The sequence below is a fragment of the Elaeis guineensis genome, chromosome 14, assembly GCF_000442705.2.
Source record: "Elaeis guineensis isolate ETL-2024a chromosome 14, EG11, whole genome shotgun sequence".
Lineage (NCBI taxonomy): Eukaryota > Viridiplantae > Streptophyta > Magnoliopsida > Arecales > Arecaceae > Elaeis > Elaeis guineensis.
In genome coordinates, this window is record NC_026006.2 from 69,168,497 (window position 1) to 69,186,887 (window position 18,391).

The following is an 18,391-nucleotide window of genomic DNA, read 5'->3' on the forward strand; positions in this document are numbered from 1 at the left end:
GGCAAGGTCTTTGCTCATAAGGTGCTATGGCAAAGATACTTTTGGCTAACCATGCAAAAAGATGCTGCTGACTTGGTAAACAGGTGCGACCAGTGCCAGAGGACTTCAAATATCCAACGCCGACCTTCAACCCCTCTAGCATCGATCACCACACCCTGGCCCTTCACTCAATGGGGAATGAATATCCTCGGACCCTTCCCTATCGTGGTGATGTAGAAAAAAATTTTGCTCATCACAATCGATTACTTTACCAAATGGGTTGAAGCAAAAGCGTTGGCAACCATCATTGAAGTAAAGGTCCGTGATTTTGTATGGAAGTTGATCATCTACCATTTAGGCTTACCACGGGCCATCATCACCGACAATGAGCGTCAGTTCGACAATCCGAAGTTCACAGGATTCTATAATAGACTGAGCATCTCCCACAGGCTGACTTCGGTAGCTCATCCTCAAAGCAATGGTGAAGTCGAAGTGATGAATAAGATCCTGCTGCAAGGGCTAAAGGCTCGACTGGGCTAGGATAGAGGGTTATGGGTCAAAAAGCTATATCATGTGCTTTGAATGTATCAGATAACCCAACGGATTCCTACAGGAGAAACTCCCTTCAAGCTAGCTTTCAAAACTGACACCATCATACCTCTTGAAATCGACGTGCCCACACTGTGGGTAGCGGAGTTTGAGGTAGATAGCAAGTCTATTAGGTCGAGAGCAAACCTAGATTTGCTGGAAGAGATTTGAGAGCAAGCATGGATTCGGATGGCCAACTATCAACAGCGAGTAGCCCCGTATTACAACTCTCGAGTCAAAGGAAATCGTTCCTGGCTAGACAATTAGTTCTCTGTCGAGCTAAAGCATCTTGTCTGAACGAACGATCGAAGCTTACGTCGAACTGGAAAGGCCCGTACCGTATCGTTGAAATAGTTTGATCGAAAGTCTACCGCCTTTGTCGACTTGATGGAACTCCAATCTCCAAGACCTAAAACCGATAATTTATGTATCTTCCACCCTTAAATTATAATTTTTTATTAAATAATAAAAGATTTCTTTTATCAAACTATATTTTGTCCAAACATATGCTCTTCATCCATTAATGAGGTGTGGAATGTACTCTCAATGTTCTCCAAGTAGGTCTCCAGCTCGCGTGCTCCTCGACCATGGTCGAGAAGTAGTATGCATCTCTATGCAGCTCTCCAACTCACGTGCTCCTCAACCATAGTCGAGGAGCAGTATGCATCTTCATGCGGTTCTTTGACTCGCATGTTTCTCGATCATGATCAAAGAGCGGTACGCATCTCCATGTGGTTCTCTGACTTGTGCACTCCTTGATCATAGTCGAAAAGCAGTATGCATCTCCATACAGTTCTCCGGCTTGTGTGCTTCTTGGCTACGATCGAGGAGTGGTATGCATCTTCATGTGGCTCTCCAAACATGTGCTCCTCGATCACAGTCAAGGATCGAAATGTGTTCTCCATGCGGCTCTCCAAACATGTGCTTCTCGATCATGGTCGAGGATCGAAAATGTTCTCCATGCAGCTCTCCAAATACGCGCTCCTTGGCTACGATCAAGGATCAAGATGTTCTCCATTGTGCGAACCTTGATCATGATCGAGGATCGGTATGCATCTCCATATAAACTTTTCAGCCTCTATTCGATCTTCACATGCTTCTCGACTACGGTCAAGGAATGAGCTTTCTTATTCCAACCTATCTCCTATCGAGCTACGATAATTATCATCTGGAAATGATCGATTCCCACTCCTCATCGCTAAGAAAATGACTCAAAATAGATGAATGGCCTCCGTGGTATTTAACATAGGTCAGATATGAACTCTATCATAATAAAGCAGTCGATATATGGGCCTTGTGGACACAGTGATGAAGAAAAAGACTTTCATTAAAGAGAAAGTTTTTACAAGGATGGTCTGTCCATTACAAAATACCTCAGTACACACCGAGGTTGACAAAAGAAACTGACCAAATATTAAGCTCAGACATGCCCGAGCTGAGATACAAAAAAAAAAGACTTAAGCCCCCTTTAGGGAGCAGGGCAGAGGATTCATCAGCCTCAACATGGTTGGAGAGGATGATGATGGTCGGGGGTGGAGCTGGCACCGCCTCTTTGGCCACCCAATCTTCTCACTCTAGGTTGAAGAGGTCCTCGACTCGTAGACCCTCATCTCTGACCTCACCAACCTCCTCTTCGCCATCCAACTCTGGGAGACTAAAGTCGAGATCAGAAAAATGATTCCTGACCTTCTCCTTGAAGTCTTCAGCCCCCTGCACATATGAAAGTGAGGCAAATTCTGACTTGATGCTCAGGAGTTCAGCTGAAGACTTAAAAGCCTCAACCACGACAACCTTGGTAGTCTTCAGCTCCCCCTCATGCTTCTTCTTCTCGATCGATAATCGAGCTTCGATTTCAGTCCGAGCTTTGGAGAGCTCAGACTCCAGTTGCTTCACCTCTTCCTCCAGTGACATGGTCTTCTCCTCGATCTTTCATTTGGATAGCTCAGCGTCGTCCACCCTTCTATTGGCCTGGTTGGCCATCTCCTTGGCCTCTCTCAAGATGCACCGAGCTTCATGCACCGCCTCCAAAAAATGATCGAAGTGATGGATGAGCTATAATTAAAAAGAGAGAGAGAGAGAGAGGAGAAGGAGAGAGAAGAGAAAGCAGGTCAGTAAGAAATACTTAAGAAGAAAAGATCGAAAGTAGCCGAGGAAGGTCAGTAAATCATCACTTACCCGGAGAAGGGAGTCCCATGAGTCCTGAATTCAAAACGCGCCGCCTTCAAAGTTGAAGGCCTCAACGTCAGCCGGCAGCAAGAACGACCTAAGCAGAGATCGAGCGAGTCGATAATTATTGATGGCCTTCCTGGTGTCTGAGGCCTCAGCATCTGGTAGAATTTTCATCGAAGGGGACACCTCGCTCGGCAGGTCAGTCAGACGAGAAGACATGCACACGAAATCCGGAGAGTGCCCGAACCTCGATGCAATGAAGATGCAGAAGACCAGGGGGTAGGTTCCCCGGACGTGACAGATTGGAGTGGTGCCACTGCCCTTGCTGGCATCAAAGATTCCTTTCTCAGAGCGCTGCTAGGCCCTGAGGAACCCTCTGCCACGGGCTAGGCGAGCACGGCCTCGGTTCGACCATGCTTTGGAGCAGGGGCTGCACTTGATTTCCTCCTCTTCGCAGCAGCCCGACAATAGACTCTAGCTCTGCAGGATTCATTGCTGCATGAAAGACAAGATGAATCAAAAAAAAAAGTGCCGAACTGAAGAACGTAAAAAGAAACTTACTTTTTGGATCGGTCAGGCTCAATCCAACCTTGAACAAAGTCTCCTTGGTAAGGAACTTGGTCAACGGAGGGAGAGTATGACTGAAGATCTGCTTCAACATCTCCTTCTCGATGTCTAACAAAATTAGAGCTCTAACCACCGACCTATGAGGTCGACCCCATGACATGCTAAAGTCCAAGGGTTGCTCAATTGAGACGAAAAAAAAATGCTCCTTTCAGTTATGTATTGAGGAAGGAGCATCTCGGAAGAGATTAAATCTCCTTCGAGGAGAGGCATACCATCATCTGATCTTTGTAGGATGCTCCTTCAATATGAAGCAAACTCGAAGAAGGTGAGAGGTCGGTTTGACCATGAGGAGAAGGCAGTAGATAAAGAAACCTAAGATCTGACGCCATGAGTTTGGTGCAATGCTATAAAAGCTTATTCTATATAAATTAAGAAAGTCTATGACAAAAAAATAGAAGGGCAGCCAAAGATCGGCCTTCAAGAATTTCTTGTAAAGGCCTAATCGACCTTGACAAGAAAGAGCTATCCGTTCTTCGAGAATGATGACCTCCAGCCTAAACTCAGTTGGGACTTGATATTTTATCCTAATAATCTCCAAATCCTTGGGAATGAGGACGGAGTCTATTTTAAACGGACCAAAGTCCGAAACTTTAGATCTATCTGAAGAACAAGCTACCTCGGATTTGGGTCCACATCCCTAACATCATCACCCGAGCTCCAGGTGGAGAGGGACGAACTGAACTCACTCATAGTTGGGAAGTAAGGAACTAACCTAAAAGATAAAATAGCTGAGCAATCAAGAGACGACGAACAATGATAGTTCGGCTTTATCTGAGCAACTGGGCAGAGTCTTCAAGTGCCAAAGCTCTCGCCTCTAAATAGTGGAAGCAGTAAAAATAAAGTTACTACGGCTCTATTTATAGAAGTCTGGGATGGCTCCGATCTACTGTTGATTTATCTTTTCCAATCGATATTCGATAAATGGCAACCTTTGATTCGTTAAAATGTGACTTTCACGGATTTGAGGAATCAATGGTCCAGATTTGAAGATGGTTCATCTTAGAAAATCGATCTTCAACATGTGTCAATGAGATCAGATCAGCCTCGATCTCGGATTGATACTCTCTTCGACCGACCTACTGGTAGCTCGACCTCGAGAGTAGAAAATATCTGTTGTGGATCTGTACCTCAGTCTCGACTGTGACATCCTTAAATCAGACTGAGCTATAGGTAATGGACGTCAGACGGATATACAAATATGACAGAAGAGGCTGTCGAACATCTCGTCAGTAGCGATTCTCAACTCATCGACCTCAGACGATCTATTTAGATCATCCTCGACTGACTTATTCTATATCACCTGAAGGTCAACGTGCACTCTACAATCTCCATAACCTCAATTTTCGATGACCTACAATAGCTCATACATAACCGACCTATTTCAGCCAGTAAGAGGACAAGCACCTACTCCATGGATTCCAGTACCTCGATCATAGATGATCTATCATAGCTCATCTGTCGCTGAGCTAATCTCTACAACAGATCCGATCCTCCTTCAAATTAAAAAAGTTCAGATAGAGTAGAACTCTTCCACGATCGAGTCTCTCATAAAAAAAATATCTTCTTCGAATTAATCTATGTGACAAATCCAAAAATCATCAGAACTTTGAGATAAATATGACTCAAACTCCTTTCCTATAAATTAAGACTTTGAGATCCTCTAAGGTATGCAATCATCCCTTCGCTCTCTCCTCTTATTGTTCTCCATCTCCTGAATTGAGTAACGGAGGGTCTTCATTGGAGAACGCTGTCTCTGGTGAGACTTATTTTGCAGGTATTCGGATAAAGCTCTAGCAGCAGTTCCACCTCAGCCACATCCACTCGATGATCGACCTCAGGCGGAAAGATCAACAGCAACAAAAGCATCCCCTTCTTTTTTTATTATTAAAGAACTGCTAACATATATAGCTAGTTTGCTAAAGCAACGAACCATATGATCCCATATACCCAACACAAGACACAAAAAAACAACCAATAAAAAAAAATAAATACTTCCTTAACCTGGTTTACTAATGCCTACATTGCCTTGCTTAAATCAAATTCTTCAAAGTTGATCATACCCATCATCTCTTTGTGCTTCAGAAAAACATCAACTTTTAGCTATTTTATGAAAATATCTATGATGTGATCTTCAGATGAACAAAATTCAATTACAATATTTTTTTCTCCAACAAGCCTCAAATGCAATGAAGCTTCATGTCAATATGATTGTTGACACAATTGTAGTCTTGTGATTATAAAATTCTTATAGGCATGATCTGATGATATTATAACTTTTCAAGTCTTCTATCTAACCATATCTCTTGGGTAGAACTATTCGTTGCTGTAATATATTATATCACAACAAAAGAAAACATGATTATTTGTTGCTTCTTTGATGACCAAGAAAATTTTCTTGACCCACAATAAAAAGCAAAAGCCAATAAATATTTTTGTTTATAAATATCATCTACCCAATCACTATTTGTTCATCAAACAAATTCTACACTATTAGCACATGAATAAAAAATCCCTTCACTTTGCATACCTTTGATATATCTCAAAATATGCTCTGCTACTTGCAAGTGGGATTAAGATGAAGTCTTTACAAATGTATTTATAATTCTAGCATAACATACAATATCAAGCCTGATAGAAGTCAAATATCTCAAATTTACTATCAATCTTTTAAAATAGGTACAATATTGCACCAATTCACCAGTCACATCTTCAACTAGCTTCAGGTTTTCTTCAACTATAGTTAAAATTAGCCAACGTGATTCTATCATGAATCTCTTGAAAATATCACTAGCATATATATATATATATATACATACATACATATACATACATATATATATATACATATACATATATACATAATACATAATACATATATATATATATATATATATATATATATATATATATATATATATAATATATATATATATATATACATACATACATACATACATACATACATATATATATATATACACACATGCATACATATATATATATACATACATACATATAGATATTCACCCATGCTTAGCACGGGTGAAATTTTGTTTTACTTTAGATGTTATATAAATTTAATGATTTTATAATTATTTATACACAATCTATTATTTTTTAATAAATTTTATTCATATAATTAAATTTAAAATATAGAAATAAAGAATAATAGGTAGATACATATAGAATAAAGAACACACATAGATTTTAAAAGAATGTGAATTAGCTTTGAATAGGTGGTATTCGTTAGAATAAAATAAACAGTTCAACTTTTGTTGATGTTGAATATCTTTTTTGTCAATATCATACAAAAATTTCTTCAAAAATAAATTTTTTTATGGCATATCCTTGCAAATATTATCAAAGACATCACCTATATCTTTTAATCTTAAAGACTCAATGACAAATAAAGGAAAAAAAATTGAGATAGGTATCAAATCAACTTATCTGATAAAAGAATACATAGCATGTAAGTATGTTAGGCAAAGAAATGCAACTGAAATTTGGTATTTTATATATTATCTATTTTCTAACCAATAATGCATGAAAAAAATTTTAGTTTATAGCAAAAGACTCTAGGAACAACCTATGAATGAAATTTTTTAACTCTAATGCATGCGGTATATGATTGAATTTATGATCTGCATTCTATTCTAGTGGCCGCCACCACTAAGTTGAGTGAGAATTACTAAGAATTCTAGAGAAAAAATCTAGATTAGAGACTTGAAAAATCATATTTTCTCTCCCATTTTTATAGATAAGGCTATAACAAGATATTGCTCAAGAAGGCCATTATCAGTTAATGGACTGCCAAAATAGATCTTTGGAAAGAAGGTCTATATGTAGCTTTATGCTTCACAGTACAAACTTACACAAAAAATAGGTAAGAAAAAATTTTATTTATCCTAATCAGAAAAAAAAAAAGCTGAGCGATTGGAATACATTGCACTATTTTTACATTGCATTACATTTAATTTCTACTTTCTTTCTCATGTTTAGATAGTTCAATGAGAAACTGGACCCATCATCTTTGAATTCTTTTGCACAAAGATGTTATTGGAAAAGCAATACAGTCATTTAGAAAGCCATTATAGTGAAAATCGTAAAGCCATTTAATTTTTCAACTTGATAATAACTAACTCCTGATCATCATCCTGCATGGTTGTTAGCATACACGTATTAAAAAAATCAAAAAAAAAATTTCTGAAGTTATATAAAAATAATAATATAGTTTCAACATACTCTTTCCTGCTATATTACAGGGTTGTCAACTCTAAACAATAAGTCAGTAGTTATCTTGTTGAAAGCAGCTAAACTTTCGATTGGAAGATACTACATGAAACAATAAAATAGCAGACCAAGTTAAATCAAGCAAGATGGTATGAATTTAGCTTTAAGAACTCAAAACAAAAAAATTGAACTGAAGCATAAAGATTTTTTTACTATGATGATGAATATTTTCATCATCTGCCTATATTTATAAATATTAGAAGAGCACACCTACAAATAAATAATAAAGAAAGTGTTCATTAGAAATTATTACATACTCAACTAAGTACTGAAAACATATTAGTAGAAGTGTCAGAAGATATTTGCCTATCTCAAATTTTGAAAGACTTCTTTATACACTACATTGGTTGTATTACATGAAATCTTCCCTTCATTGTCACAAATTAATATTTTCAAATCACTTCGACTTCTAACTCGAGAAATTGAAACATAAAGCTGACCATAGCTAAAGACAGGTCTTCTAAGATATAATCCAACATGAGAAAGAGATTGACCTTGACTTTTATTGATGGTCATAGCAACTGAAACTGTCAAGGGATATTGTCTACGTTGAAATTTAAAAGGTAATCTTGAGTCTGATGGAGTTAAAGTCATGTGAGCAATGAAGATCTTTTATCCTATATTACTACCTGAAATAACTTTGACCTCAACTACATGAGTGCCTAATTGAGTGATCATCAATTTGGTACCATTACACAATCCAAAAAATTGATCTATATTTCTTAACAACATTACAGGAACCCCACATTTGAGCTTTAGACAATGAGTTGGAAGATCGAAATATTTAATACTATTCAAGAATTCAGGTGTGTGAATATCATCAGGGGTATTATGATTTCCATCTATTTTTCAAATGGTGTCAGAATTTAAATATGTTTTTTCCTCATCGGGAACCAACGTAAGCATAAATTCATTGATCAAGTCTACAATATCATGAGTGGGAGCAAGTATTGCTCTTTCTTGTAAATATTTGGATCCTTCATCTTTTCCAAAAAAGATGGATATGTGCTTTCTACAATGGCTGCAAATGGATTATTTAACTCTTTTATCAAAAGATCATCCGAAATTTCAATGACTGCTTCACCATCATTAGGCCCACCAACTAACCCATATCCAATACTCAGTATTCAGTCTGAAAATTCTTTTATTTCATTTGAATCGGAATTAAAATCATCTGTTTGGAGCCTCATATTTTTAGTTAAAATCAGCACCTTACAAAAAGACCAAAGATACGATGAGTTGATGGTGGTGAGTACAATATCCTGTCTGCTATCTTTAGGAATGACAAGGAGAATCTATCTGAAGTTACCTCCAAGCACAAAAATTTTATCCCTAAAAGGCTGTTCCAAACTATTTGGATTAGTGAATCTGAGAATATCTCTTAAAGTTCTGTCTAAAGCTTCAAAACAATATTTGTGAATCATAGGAGCTTCATCCCAGATAATAAGCTTAGTCTTAGCTATCAATTCGGCCAATGGGCTTCCTTGTCTAATATTGCAAGTTGAGTCTTCATTTGCATTCAAAGGGATCCCAAATCTGGAGTGTGCTGTTCTTCCTTTAGGAAGAAGTAGAGATGCTATTCCACTTGATGCTACTGTGAGCACGATCTCATCTTTTGACCGCAAAGTAGCAGATAGAGTTTTTTAAATAAATATTTTTTCAGTACCATCATAATCATAAATAAAAAAAATCTCACATTCATTTCTAGCAACAGCATTCATAATCATGTCATAGATTTCTTTTTGTTTAGTTGTAAGATTGAAAATAAGCTTTTTGTACTCTTCAACCAAAGATAGTTTATCATAACAAAGCTCATCATGAATAAGCCAATTCTGAACAACTAAAGGATCATCTCATCTGGAAAAGGCATTGGAAGATAATCACGAAGACTTTTACCACTACTTTGAAGAAATTTTTCAATATCCGCAAGTGCATAATTTTTTAATTCATCATCACTCAAATGCAAATCTAAAATAGTAAAAGAACACATTTTTTTTTAGATAATATGGCAACAGCATTAAGTTTTTTTTTTCCTATAACCATATAATCACAGCAATAAAAATACAAAGTAAATTTTTTAAGTAATCAAAATGATAAACAAAAAAATAGATAATGCTATATTGTCATGATGTAGAAGAGTCCTTTGCCTCTGAAGGATGTCTTCCGTTAAGTATTGCCAATTGTTTTTCCAAATGAATTCAGATCTTGATAAGGACTTGATAATAATAATATTGCAAAGAGTCTTCTCAAGTAATTTGCAGTACCCCAAAAACTTGCCTCTGCTATGCCATCAATATATTCTTTGTCATCATCAAGCAAGCCTAATGCATAGCAAGCCTCTTTAAATGAAGGATATCTAACACCATTGATAGTCCTTATATCTTCAAAACACGTGGCACCTCTTACTATATTAAGTAAGATTCTCTCATAGTACATATCTCTACTTCCAGGAGGGACATAAAATACTTTACCTATAGAGAACCCACGTTTTCTTGGAGTCATTGAAGCTCAGATTGTTTTCATACAAAATTAGTAGAAAATTCTACATAAGTCAAATCTCTTGCTTTCGGATACTTTTATTGACCTCCATCCATGCCAAAAATATTGACTGATTGATTCCAGATTTGTTTAGAATAGAATCAATTGGTTCATTATCACCAAATACAACATTTGCTCATCTGGTAGATGAAAAAATAGTCGTTCAACAGGAGGATCTCTATAATTGATATCAAAGCCAAAAATCCTCCAAGCAGCTTCGCATGGAGATATGTACTATAATTATAGTACATACTTATTTCATCTGCTTCTTCTTGATTTTCAGGACTTCGATAAAAAGCTGCAGTAACGATCATGCCTTTGTTAATATATTTGAAAAGATATTTTATTGATCTTGACTGATTGCACCATTCAACATTGATATGTGCATGATACTTCAAGGAGAAGATATGGATTATATGGAACGACATATCTATTGTCAAGAATAACACCATTCTTTTCCACAGTTCTATCATTTCCCTTCTTCTGTAAAGAGGATATCTTTCTTCATCAATAGATGTGTAGCCTTTGAACTAATTAGGAAAATGTTTGAACATCTTCCATCCTTCATACATGGGGAACGTGATTGGAAGCACCACAAGGACCATGGATCATAAAATTATTCACAAGTTCATATAGCTTTGGATAAAACTCTTGGTCAGGTATCTCAGCTAATATGATTTTATTGATATCTTCACCAGTAGGATATTTGTTCTCAGCATGCAGAAAAACTAAAATATGAGCATGTGGCAAACCACGCTTTTGAAATTCAATAGGTGTATATCACTACAAATTAACAAAAAATACCTTCATCAAATATAATGATATATATGTGCATCTTAATGAATTTATCTAAGTTGATTATGTATTATACAATATGCATGAATGTTAGACTAATGAAGATTTAAATGTATATGATCTATAAGTTACAACTAATCAATAATTTAAAAAAAAAATTAGAGAATACAACATGAATGCATATTTACAATTCAAAGACTATTTGAAAAAATTCATAAATTTGTCTAATAAACTGGATGTTGGAAAAAATATATGTAAATTAATAAATACATCAGGGTAGCCAACTCCAACTGGTTCTGACCTTTTGGTGGATGAAATAGTTTCTGAACAACTCATCAAGTACAGATCAATATAGATATTGCATAAATTATTCTATTGCTTCTTTAGATTCATAGTAATCAAATTAGTAAGAATGAAATTCCAGTTATGTTGCATTATATGTGAATCAAACTTGTACTTTGGTCGTATTTTTATTTTTTAGTTTTATCTGATTTTATACTTTATTCTTTGTTGTTAGTAATTAGATTTGGTGCAATGTCTAGTGAGTTTTCTGTGTTCTAATTGTTTAAATGAAATATGGTTGGTCTTTGGATGGTTATACATGATAGTTTAATTAAACACTTAAAACTTATGGTGAGTTCAATGTGTTAATCAAATTTGTTTATATCATATTGGAACGCAATAAAATCTAAGAGTTTAAAATTATTAGTATATTTAGATAATGGTAGTAATGGTACTAACCTTACCAAGCTTTAGATATCATGAGAAGGCAGAATAGTTATTTTTCTATGTTACTTTGGTCTTTTAGTTTTAGCTTTTATTGTTTCATCAAATTATTATTGATGAATTTAGCTGTATCAGACAACTTGGTGTTTTAAATATATCTTCTATCTGATCTTGGTTGAATATTATTTACAACTGAAAGATACAAGATGATTTATTTTAGAATTTTCCCTTTTCATCAGTAATCCCAAACCATTGCTCTTTTTTCTCAATTCAAAAATGATTTTATAGAGAGAAGAGAATGTCAAAGAAGATAAGGGTTGTTTAGAAAATAATTACTTTGGGTTTTAGTCTTTTTCTATATTTAGGCAAGCGTAAGTTGTTTGTATGTGGGGTTTGGAATGGGGAAGTTTTATGTGCCCATTTTCTCTACTCATTCACTACTCATGAGTCAGTAGCTCATCAATTTTTTTTAAAAAAAAAAAAAAAAGTAGATAAAGAGAAGATAATATTTTCTTCTTTACACAGTAGGTATTTTATTTGTTAAATTTCAAACATTATGATCAACCTTACCCTTGCCGCTAAAGAATGAACCAAAAAAAAAATATTATTGTTCACAGATTTACTTCTCACCTTTTCAACCAAGTGTTTACTTATTTAAATTTTTGAAATCTATTTCTGTAAAATACTAACTAATAAACAACTGCAAAAGTTATAGAAATGCAATAAAAACTTATAGTTGCCATAGCTTTACAGTTCAAAAAATACATGAAAAAAAAAAAGAACGGTAAACAAAAATATTGGTCCCATTGAGGTCTGAGAACGGGATACTTAGTCCTATTGATTTGGAGACGTTGGGTTGGGGGCACAAAACACACAAATACTTCACAGAAGAATATGATCTCTATATGTAAATAAGGTTTATTCATTATATTTCTTTCATTTTGGAAATAGAAAGCATTCAGATTTTATTTTAATTTTGGATTAATCTAATCATGAATGTATATAAAGAATTCAAATACTTCAGAAAAAATATGTAAATAGTAGTATAAAGTGGATGTTGGAGAAAACATGTATAAAGAAGTTAGATGTACCAGCTTTAGCTCTTTCAAAAATATTTTTTTGCTTCAAATCTTTGATGAACTGATTAAGTTTAATCTTGAAGACCCTACAAAGAATGTCTGGACGATCAGCAGGTTTAAGGCCTTTATGCTGAACAAATTGAGAACCTCTAACCAGTTTGGATTACATGTAAATATAATAAATAGATCCGGATAGCCAGCCCACTTGCATATAGCCATGGCATCTTGATAGTTTTGGATCATGTATCGAGCACCATCAGTAAATGATGAAGAAGTATTACACGTTTACCTCTTGAAGAAGGATTTGTTTCTCCTCTCAAAACAGCTTCTGTAAGTCCTTTGTACATATCTGCTCTCAAATTATTTTGATGAGATCGAATGTATTTCAACCTCGATGATTCAATCATTATATAGGCATCAACCAAAAACTGATGAAATAACTTCTTAGAATACAATATAGTAGGAGCTTCATTCTTTCTATCCTGAATTCTGAGGCAAAAAATTCTCTCATAGATAATTTTATCCTCTTTCTGAAGAACCACTATCTGAATCTCAAAATTGGATATTCTCATTATAACCATCCTTCCCATAAGGGAATAGCAAGGGGTATTGTAAGCCAAGATAAGCAGGATTCAATTCAGTGATTCACTTCAATAATCCAGATTGTGTCTCAACTATAATGTCTCTATCACCAGCTGAGCTTTCAAAATCTCCAACAATTAGTGCAGCTACTTCAGATATAGTGGGAATATTATATCTCCTTCCATCACAGCCCTTTTTTTGATGAGCCATAGTTTAACATTGGACTCGTCTTTCTCTTGATACCTATCTCTAACCATCCTGAATGATTTGGCCAGTACATTGTACTCATCAAGCATATCTTTCAAATCAGTAACAATTTCAGCATGCAATGAATTTGAATCACCATCCGAACTATTTCATACAAAAAATAGAATATATTATTAGGTTCAAATACATAATTATGATAAAAAGAGTATCAAATCCTATATTCTTAAAAAGGTACGTACCTCATAGTCTTCATTCTATTTGACACCTCATTTTCAGTATCATATATGTATAGTTGAGCAAATTTAGGAGATGATCCTGGAGTAGGCAGTAAACTTCCAATCATATGGTAATTTTGGCCACTTAATTTAAAGACAGGGGACCATTTCTATCATTCATACTTTTATCAATTTTTTCCTCCATTGATGTGAAAGAGAACATCATATTGTATGATCGAATATTCTTCATAAAATGGTTGCTCTTATCATCTTGATTTTGCATAAGAGCCCTCAAAGTTTCAGGTGGATCTCGTAACAAAGGAAGCTGAACTTTTCCTTGTATACAGCATAGGGAAAACTTTGGTTTTTTTGCATTATAATGCTTCATTATTCTTTCTTCATACCACATCAATGCACTGCAAAATTCACATTCCCATTCCGGATCTCCAATGTCCCAATATTCTGTTTGTTTATTAAATGAATAATTTTAATCTCAGATGATATATAATGATTTATTTGTAAATAAAGTCAGTTAATGTGACAACAATGACATACCTTCATTTTGAATAGCAGTATAGTCGATTTCACCACTGGCTGTTTCTTCAAATTGTTTATTATCATTATGTCCTACATTGTCACCAGTATGATTACTTCCTATATATTAAAACAATGATGAATTTATTATGGAAAGTGATGAACTATGACTAAAGAAGTAAAAAAAATTATTAAAGAAATGGTTGGTCAATGGTGAATAAAGTTATAAATAAATAAGCAAGGGTGTTAAAGTTATTACCCACTGCATCTTGTACTACACCATTGGTGTTATTCCTATCTTCAATATTATTGCTTTCACCTACATACAGAAAAATTATCACATTAACCTTTGACTAATGAGAAGACAATGTTATTCAAAATGATTGATAAACTTGTGATAATGAGCCACTTGGGCATAGCTTACGTATGGAATATCACTCAATCAAAGAATAATCTCATAAGAAACTTACAGATTTAACTGACGTTAACAATAATGTTATTGAGAAATACTCAAATAAGAAAGTTTTTGTGTTTACCATTTGAAACATCGCTCAAAGGAGTCCTCCATCTCTTCACTGATGTCAGTTTTGGATTGCAATTGTAAATAGATAAATTTTCTGTTCCTTGACTTGTATAGTTTTCATTCTATGATCACATATAGAATTATATTTACGTAAATTTTCAAATGCTTTATTGTCATAAAGCATGAACATATAGAAACATGTTTACCTTGAAATGTAGATGTTGTTCGCATACGTTTCTCACTCCTGATCATTGTCCTCACTATATGGAATATAATGTATTAATTATTAGGCTATCCCAAAAATAATGATAACAATAAAAAAATATGAAGGTATAAATTCAATTTGCAAGGCTCATTGCCCTAACGAACCCATTTTATTTCATCTATCAAGATAAATAGTTTTTAATACATGAAAGAAAAGGATTATGGCAAACACTAAAAATAAAAGTAAAAGAAGTGATGAAAATCAGTTATGAAATATAGATTGGCAGATTTGAGATAAATAAGATACATCAACCAATGAATAAAAGATAAATTTTGATTATTTTATTAGCCATGCATTTTGTAAGAAAAAAATTTATTTTTCTACCATTTCTCCACCACCCTAGAAATATCCCTCTGTAAAGTCTTGCATAAGCAATCAATATCGAGTGACTTTAGAGAAGTTAGAGAAATTGAAGCACAAAAAATTCATTGGTGATAATGTAGTTGAAAAGTGTTCTTGCACTTGCTTTGCTCATGTTGTTGGTGCTACAGCTTTCAACAACAAAGAGTCAAACCTATTGTGAAGTTAAGTGTTCTCAAGACTATCTGAACTGCTCGAGTTATTGGGTTGGATGTGAGACTAATATGGAGTGCTACACCATATGTATTAAAAATTATAATTTCCACCAGCTTTTTTTGATAGCCATTCAGTACTGCAAACTGGGTTGCTCCATTCATCTTTGTAAGAAATTTCGCAACGGTAACCCTATTTTCCAATCATATTTTTGTTTATTTTTTCTCTATAAGTTAATTTGAAGTATTTCTTACATATTTTTAACTTTCAAATAAGGTAGATAAAAAGAATGAAAAAATGTGTAATAGAAGAATACTTAAACAAATACTGCAATGCTCAAAATAGCTTTAACATGGTTGGCAATCCTAATGTTGCAGTTTCCTAATGCTAGTTAATTTTTTTTATTCTTCAATCTATGTTTCTGGTATTTCTAAATAAATCTTCCATGGATTTATCCATTTTCATGGCAAATTTAGTTGATCCTTCAAATCTATCCTCGCTGGGCTAGTGTGTGTATGTGTGTGTGTGTGTGTGTTTTTTTTTTTTTTTAACTCTCCTTTTGTGTGATGTTTATAAATAAATCTTCTCTTAATCTATCCACTGTGGTGGCAACTATTTTGTTATTATATCTCAAATCTGTCAATATATATACCATAAATCTTGGCCAGATCTTATAGTATGTATCTTTCTTCTATAGTATGTATCTAAATAAATCTTCTCTTGTCATTGTTTGATTTTTATAGTCAATAGTCATGAAATAATCTTTTACCTTGAGTAATGCTAACTGTGTTAATGCTATTGATTCCATATGTAACATGAGTCCCTACACAACAATGCAACCTAAAAGATATTATTAAAGTAATATGCTAAATTTAAATTTTGTACTTTATAACTGCAAAATAAGAATGATAAAAAAAGATTTAGATAATAGATTCTTAATACCAGGTAAAGATAAATCAATATCATTGATATCCAGATTCAGATTATGAACATTATTATTTTTTTTCCATTTCAAAAATACCTCTTAAATTATCCCCATTAGATTTGATAGTATGTAGCATCCTTCTTTTTTTAATAATGTGCTTTCCAGAATTCATCGGAGGACTACTTTGTTTGAATAAATTATCTTTTGAGGAAAGTAGAGTTTCAAAAACTTACTGACCATTCATTTGATTTGAATTCTGAACATTGACATCCATCAATGATTGAGAAGACAATGTTGAAGCAGCCATCCTGTTCAAAACCGCACTCGATGCACATGTTGTAGATGGTAGATGGTGGTTATGTATTTTCACAATTGCATTCTCTAAAGATTTATTTTCGACTCCTTTGGATTTAATGGTACAATTGACTTCATTTGTGAAAGAAGAATGAACTGTATGCATTAAAATATTCACAGATGTTAATAAGATTAACAATAATATTTTTGAAGAATAATAACATGAGAAAGTTTTTATGTTTACCATTTATAACATCATTCAAAGGAATCCTTGATCTAATAACTGATGTCAGACCTGGACTGCAATTGAAAATAGATAAATTTTCTATTCCTTGACTTGAAGGATTTCTAATATCTGAATACATATAGAATTACATTTCAGTAGATATTCAGATACTTTATTGTCATAAAGCATGAAAATATAGAAATGTGACTACCATGAAACCCTGATGCTGCTCGCATACGTTTCTCGCTCCTAATCATTGCCCTCCTCAACCTTCTTTTTTTCAGACTAATATGCTCCATTAATGGATTTTCTATGATATCTGCTAGACTCATAAAGTTTTCATTCATTAATACAATCAGACAAATAAAGTCTCAGATTCTCCAGGATCTCATCCAGCAGAAAATGTTTGTGATAAAAAATATGAAATCAATTAAACTATTTTATAAAAGCCTATACATGAAGGTGTGGGGTGATTGCTTTTTAGGTCATGCATCTACAATTAAGTTTTAGATCTGAAAATGACCGAATTTGAACATAGATTTGAATTTCTGTTGGAGTTATTCACTCTATATTGGAACACTTTGACCATAGATAAGAATTTTCCATACATTTGTTTGTAACATAGATATTCTTTTCTTATTAAAAAAATACAAAAGAATAGAGAAAAAAGGAGAATGTACACATACAACAAAAGAAACAAACTTACCTGAAGAGTTCTATGAAGGTACTCTGTCATAAGCATGAGCAATAGAAATGAAGCATCAGAGAAGAAAAGACACAATACGTTGAGTGTTATGTTTTAAATATTAACTAATTGCTAAAGGTGAAGGTGAAGATGAAGAGTCTTGCTTTTAATGTTTATAAACATGATAGTTATTAGGCTGCTAAAATAGAAACAATAGAAGCATATTAACGTGTGACCTTATGACCATCTCATTGGAATTTTAAAACTGTCCATTTACTATCACAATAGTTTCTGATATTGAAATTATATTGTACCATTAATTCAATTAAAATAAGTAGCTGATGGTTAGTATTAACCAAAAAAAGTTATAATTCCAAAAATGGTGAACATTAAATTTTGCGATAATAAATGGACATGAAAGATATAGATGAGCATATATTATGGCAATTAAGAGTATGGTTACGTATCAATGGAGGAGTCTGAATTGATGTGATGGAGATGAAGAGTTGCATGGGTTGGTGTGCACAAAGAAGCTTATTCTTGCATGAAAAATCAAATGCTGCTATTATTAGTTGCATGGGTTGGTGTGCTTTCACAACGGAGTTCCAAGTAGAGGGAGAATATATCTATA

The 18,391-nt window shown here is 34.0% G+C and overlaps 1 pseudogene; it reads right to left on the reverse strand.

Annotated features, from left to right (window-relative positions):
- Nucleotides 1-7,959: 7,959 nt before the first annotated feature.
- On the reverse strand, nt 7,960-16,862 carry LOC140853676 (uncharacterized; annotated as a pseudogene).
- Between the last annotated feature and the right edge of the window lie 1,529 nt (nt 16,863-18,391).